The following is a 7,478-nucleotide window of genomic DNA, read 5'->3' on the forward strand; positions in this document are numbered from 1 at the left end:
GTACCTGAAGGAGTGGACCGATATGGCTTATCTTCGAACTTAAACTATGTTTGGACAAAATATTACTAAGGCCAAACTTTGGACCGAATCGGCAGACCTGTTCGAGAGTTATTTTGCCCTCCAACCTCCTCACACGGTGTCATAGGGGTTTTTTTGCAACTTTCAGGCTATTTTCTCAGGAAGTATGGACTTGCCCCTGATGAAACTTATACCGCCGTATGGAGGGCAGTGAATACAAGTAGCTAAAGCAAAAATCAAAGCGATTCGAGAGATGGTCCTAAACTGAACTTTTCCAAATTTTTGTGTGGGAGGTACCCGACGAAGTGGACCGATTGAGTCCATATTAAAACCTGATCTAAGTCTGGTACACGCTCCACGATGGGCAAAGTATGGACGAAATCGGTTACTCCCTTCAAGAGTTATCGTGCGCACAAATTTTCCGAACATTTCCGAACTTTTGTGGGGGAGGTACCGGAAGGAGTGGACCGATATAGCTCATCTTCGAACTTAAACTAAGTTTGGGCAAAATATTACGAAAGCCAAAATTTGAACCGAATCGGTTCATCCGTTCGAGAGTTATCGTGCGCTCCAGCCAGCCAGACAGACAGACAGACGGACGGACATTGCTCAATCGACTCCAAATTGTCTGAAACACATTTCGTCCAAACATACTTGGGGTCTAAAACCATTATTTCGATGAGGCACATTTTGCCCGTATGAAAGTGTATATACCCTTCATAGCCTAAAGGCTGAGGGTATAAAAAAAACTCGCGTGCCGACGGTGAGCGTTGAACACACAACCGTAGGATTTATAGTCGGACACACTCTCACCGTGCCACCGTCGTCATTACTTAGTGAGGAGTACAGTAAGTAGGTTTACCTTGTAAATTTTTTAAGAAGTAACCCATTACTTTTCAGATTACTTGTAATGCGAAAAGAAGCTTGTTTACATTACTTTGTAAAGGGTTACGTAAAGACTACCGGATCCAAATTGTTGCTGGGACAAGATGTTACAAAGAAAAAACGAAGCAATTCGAGAGCAGCTCTTAAACTGTATTTTTCGCACTGCATAACCATGCCCGTCTGCCTCTTCGCCCGTCTCTCTGTTGAAATCAATGTATCTTTATTTATGAAAAAGCCTTATAATTTGGTATAAATGTTTATTTTACTCCTAGGATTTTTAGTATTGAAAATGGGTTATATCGGTCCACGTTTGATACCCGATTTTCGAAATTTTGAAGGTTGTGGCCTCAATATCCATTCGATGTTGCTGAAATTTGGTGTTTAGTCTTTGTTGGTGCTATTTAATTTTCCACCAGGAATCTGTCAGTATAAGTTCATGTCTTCATATAGCCTCCACACAACGGTCCCTCCCGATTTTCGGTATTTTGAAGATTTCAGCGTAATCATCAAACCTAAATGGATAAAATTTGGTATCCCAGCAAAAATTTGGATCCGGTAGTCATTACGTAACCCTTTACAAAGTAAAGTAAACAAGCTTCTTTTCGCATTACAGGTAATCTTAAAAGTAATGGGTTACTTCTTATAAAATTTACAAGGTAAACCTACTTACTTTACTCCTCCCTAAGTAATGACGACGGTGGCACAGTGAGTGTGTGTCCGACTATAAATCCTAGGGTTGCGTGTTCAACGCTCACTGTCGGCACGCGAGTTTTTTTTTAATTAAAAAATAACGGTTCGTGGTGAACATGTGCATTGCACATTTAAGTTCTTAAGCAACCCTTAATATTCGTGAGCGTGGCATAGTATCTAGTGTCTTTGGTTAGAAATCAGAGGGTTCGTGGGTTCAATTCGGGCAGACAGCTAAATAAAATAAAGTAAAATAAAAGTAAGATGTGTGATGAATTAAAAAAAAATCTCTACAGCAACTGTCTAAAAATAGAATTTTTTCACCTTACTTTTCAACTTCTAGTGGCCACAGAATAACTAGTTATTCTAGTGGTCATAAAATATCTACAAACTGAGTGCGACATGCCCTTGTAAAAATAATGGGGAAGAAAGGGGATTTGAGAGTAGTTACGGCTGCCAAAAATTCCTTACGAAACCCATGATTTTGGGAGGACTTTTTTTGCTGGGATTTAATCTGGTTATAAAACATTTCAAAAGAGAATTATCAGTATATGTCCACGTTTTCATACAGCCAACATAGAAGGGTGCATCCAGACTTTTGGTATTTTGAATGTTGTTGCCTCAATATCCATCACAAATGAAATTTGGCATCCAGAAAATTTTCAGTATATGTCTATATCTTCATATAGCCCCCATAAAACGGAACGGGTACAGAACATTATAACTGATAAAATACGTAAAAAGTATTAAATACGGCCATGCCGAACTTTTTAGATCCTCCACGGTAAAATATTATGAATATACCAAAATATGGTCCTATATTGACTATTTTCGGTGGTGAAGTGTCATGACCGCTGAAAACCTCAAGTATCAAATTACAGCTACATCTTTTTCAGATGTAATTCAAAACATTTTAGTTGTAATTCGAGAATTCCATTTGTAATTCTAATTATTTCACTTGTAATTCGAATTATTCCATTTGTTATTAGAATTATTTCATTTGTAATTAAAATTATTCTATTTGTAATTCGAGTTATTCTATTTGTAATTCCAATTATTTTATTTGAAATTCTAATTTTTTCTTTTGTAATTCGATTTTTTGCAGCAAACAATCCCAAAACGAACAAATTAAAATCCCCATTGAATCTGAAGAATTTAAAAAGAAAACACACAATTGCCACCAAAACTAATTTCAAAAAATTAAACAAATCTGTATGGTTTATAAAACATCACTTGGGGAAGATATTACAACGTTGTTATACTCACTCAATAGGATGACAGCAGCAGCAACCAGTCAGCCAAAGGGTATGGGGAATTTCTAGTGTAAGGACATCCGCGCTGTGCAAAAGACAGGATAACAAAATGGGATAGAAAACTAGCGAGTAGATGCCAACGACAAAAAAAAAAAATGCACATTGAAATATTTTATATCATTTTCCGATGAACACAAAAGAATGCAATTACTGTAACGCGATGACGTGACGCGACGAAGAAAAATTACAATTATGACCCACAAGAGTCAAACAGAAACCCCTCGAAACAGTAACGTTGTTCAAAGTGCAACATTGAAAGTAATGCAACGGAAAATGTGTAATGACGATGATGTTGCAGGATTTTTTTATGAGCGGATTCTTATGCATTGCTGGGCAATTAGTGATATTAAGTATAATTTTTTTATTAGAAAATGTTGTGTGACTTTTTCCTTTTTTTAATTTATAATTTTATTTTTGACAATATTTTACAAGTTTTGTTGTTTTCATCGGCCCAGAACCTGCAAGAATCTACTGGTCTGCAAGAATCTACTATTTTTTTCTATATTTTCCGATAACATAAAGGAAAAAATGTTATCGTAGTAAAAAATAGTAGCTTCTTGCAGGTTCTGGAACAGAAAAAGTAGTAAAACTTACAACCTGGTTTTGTAACTTATTTTTGTTCGTTCGTCTATATTCGTAATAATTTAGGCATCTATAGCTCAGCCCCCTGAAGACATACATACCTAATTTTTCGTATACCCGTTCCATATATCGCTAAGAATTCCTCATTTACAAATCAGCGCTCTACATTTTCGATAAAGCGAATAAATCGATCTACAAAATTTGACAATTCGTGACAAAATTTGTGAGAAAAATAAATTTTTTTACAAAAACAGGGGGTTAGTAGATTCTTGCCGTTCTGGAACAGACCAAATGTTTCCTTTATGATATCGAGAAAAATAGTACAAATTTGCTTTGTTCCAGAACCTGCAAGAAGCTAATATTTTTTACTACGATAGCATTTTTCTCTTTATGTTATCGAAAAAATAGTCAAAATTAGTACTTTCTTGCAGTTCTGGAACAGACCAATTAGTAGTTTCTTGAAGTTCTGGATCAGATCACATACGTTCTAAAAAAAGGTTTCTCTTCGAATTCTTTCCAAAAACCACATAAATAAATATTGATTTCAAAATCCCAAATGGAGGCTTGAATTTCCACATTCATGTTCTGTAATGATTTTGAATATTTCTATAAATGTACGCTTATTGTGTTCTCCATTGGTGTCTGAATAGGCTTCATTCGGTTTCAAAATTGAATTGATGCTGACGTTGCTAGAACTACATAGGATCAAATGTACATATAATTAACTACAAACCTTAAGGCCAATTAAGTAGTTTAAGGAGTAATTACGAATAAGACTTAATACATAGCTTCATTCTTATGTATACAAATGCACCTGTATTATACCCGGTTATAATCGTATGCATATATGCATTATTTCTCAGATATCTCTCAATGGCACCACATAAAACGTTAAACGCGACTAAGTCCACCACCTCTAAACCTTGCAAAATTAGTGAGCATAAAACAACTGCATACATTACTAATACGTGCATACATATGTATGTGTGTGCCAGTTGTACACACAATGGTGATGCATGCCAATGACGGTCACGAAGTCAGAACTTGAATGCAAAAAAATGCAACGAGAATAAAAACGAAACTGCCAATACACTCAACCACTAAGTAATAGCCTCCAACTATAAAGACAATGAAAGATAGTGGCAAACTGTTACAATGTGTGTTACTGGGTGTAATAGTGTGAGTGTTTTCCATGCATCGGTCCCTGGCATTACAAATTGTAATGTGTACGGCATGCGGTTAAATGAATGCGATAATGCTTGCTTATCCTTATCTTATGGGCTAAGGTTAGCCTCAAATTATAGAGGCATTAGTTAAACGGAGGGTAAGTTTAGTTTTTCCACGATAAGACACTTCTTCTCGTTCAAGATATGACCGTTTATATTGTAAGAGCCTTAGGGGTTAAGTCATAGTTTATGTTGTTGGTTTTATTGGAATTGAATGATGCTTGAATCGCTGAATAAGTAGGACAATTTAAACAACTACGGGGAGGATTTAAGTGATTTATGAATATATTTGTTTCTTTTATCTTAAAGTAGTGTTTATCCTGCTCTATTAGTTCATATTGAGTTAACTCAGGGGCAGAAAGAACACATTCAGAAACTAACATTGAAACCACCCTTCGGCGGAGCATAGCTGAGTGCTACTGGAGCGTTCACATTTTCCGTTTAGTGGAATTCCCTGCAGATATATTGATAGGTGTGCATCAAATAAATAACATCAGACATCACATGAAGTACCTTCACTAAAAACTTTAAAACCATTCCCGAACATATCTTAAACTGTACCTTAAAAATGTTTTGAACTTTTGTGATGGAGGTACTCGAAAGTACTGCCCGACATTGATCTTTTTTTGGAATTTGATGTACCTTTGAGAGAAATATTGCGATGTGCAAAGTTCAAAGCCATTCATCTCGATATATATCGCGCCCATCAGTCATTTCACTTGGTCACCACATAATTTTGAGCTTTTGGACAATTATATCAGGAAACATGGACTTGCCCTCGAAAAACATAATATCGCTTTTAGCAGGACCATAAGGATTAGCTTCGGTAAAAATTTCCAAAGGATCCCTGACCTTAATCTGTACTTCATCAAACATAAACTAAGTTTGGACAAAATATTTCGAAATCCAAAGTTTGGACCAAAGCGTTATTATGGTTATTAGATATCTCGCGTACCATTTTAGCGAATATTTTCTTTTGTGGGGGAGGTACCGGAAGGAGTGGACCTATAAGCACCACCTTCGAATTTCACCTAATATTCAAAGAAATATTACGATATGTAAAGTGTGGACTTACGCAATATTCGGTTCAACGGAGTGGATCGATTGGCCCATATTAGAACTTGATTTAAACTTTCGCAAAATATTGCGACTGCCAAATTTTGTACCGAATCGGTGCGCTCTATACACTACATGGTGCCATTGGGTTTTTTTACAGCTTTCGGGCCTTTTGCTCTGGAAGTATGAACTTTCCCCTACAAAAACTTGAACCGTCGTAATGGGGAGAGATAGTACAAGTTGCCTCAACATAAATCAAAACGATTCGAGAAGAGGTCCTGAACTGCAATTTTCGAAAATTTCCATATACTAACTTAATCTGTGTCTGGTAGAAATATTACTATTTGCAAAATATGAACCAAATCGGTAAGTCCCTTCGAGAGTTATCGTGCTCATACTTTTTGTGAAAAAAGTTGAACTTTTGTGGGGGAGATACCCGAGGGAGTTTACTGATATGGCCCATCTTCGAAAATAAACTAAGTTTGGACACAATACTACGTAAGCCAAATCGCTTAACTTGTTCGAGAATTATCCTGCAGTCCAGCCAGCCATACAGACAGGCTGTCGGATATAGCTAACTCGACTCCAAATTGTTTGAAGTGGATTTCGTCAAAACATACTTGGAGTCTACAACCATTATTTGGACACTATATTACGAAGTCCAAATTTCGGACCGAATTAACAGATCCGTTCGAGAGTTATTTTGCGCTCCAACCACAACACACGGTATCAGGAGGTCTTGCTCCAGATGAAACTTGTACCGTCGTATAGGGGGCGGTGAATACAACCGAACTTTTCCGAAATTTTGTGTGGCAGGTACCCGAAGGAGTGGACGGATTTCGTACATATTGGAACCTTATCTAAGTCTAGTCAAAATTTTACAATATGCCTAGTATGGACCAAATCTATTGGAGTTATAATTCAATTGTATTGCACAGCAACATGTATGTTTCACACACTTTGTATTTTGGCCTTAGAAGGCATTAATGTATCTAGTAGGCATTGAAATATGAATTTGTCAATTTTCCTAATTTGTATGTATGCATTGAAAATATTTATTCAGTCAATAAAAACGATTCAAACTAACAGGTTATGGGCACCAGCCTTTGAATTTTTTGTGAATATTGTGACATATTGAAATTGTGAAAAATTAATTTTGGTGAAAATGAATTCCATGTGCCAAATTGAAAAGCTTGATGAAGGCAATTATGAAAGCTGGCGTATCCAAATGAAAAGTGTGCTTATTCATTGCGGACAATGGGGAATTGTCAGCGGAAATACGAAAATTGATCCATCGAAGAATGATGCGGTGACAGCAAAATTGATGGAAGATGACCAGAAGGCGCTTGCAACAATTTATCTCAGTGTGAAACCATCTCAACTGAATGTTATCAAGAATTGCAAAACATCGTTGGAGGCGTGGGTAAAGCTGGAAGAAGTCCACAAACCTCAAGGGCCAATGCAGAAAGTGGCATTATACAAAAAGATGTTGGGCTTGAAAATGAACGATAATGGTAAGATGTCGCAACACCTGAATGAATTTGTGGAAATATCGGGGAAGCTAGCCGAAATTGGGATACAGATCCAGGAGGAGTTGTTGTCCATTATTTTATTGACGAGCCTTCCCAGACAATATGAAAATTTCGTGGTGGCTATAGAGACACGAGACAAGTTGCCGAGTTTTTCAACGCTAAAGCAGAAACTGCTAGAA

This window comes from Musca autumnalis, unplaced genomic scaffold (genome assembly GCF_047663935.1).
Source record: "Musca autumnalis isolate F117 unplaced genomic scaffold, ASM4766393v1 scaffold_1, whole genome shotgun sequence".
NCBI classification, from domain to species: Eukaryota; Metazoa; Arthropoda; class Insecta; order Diptera; family Muscidae; genus Musca; species Musca autumnalis.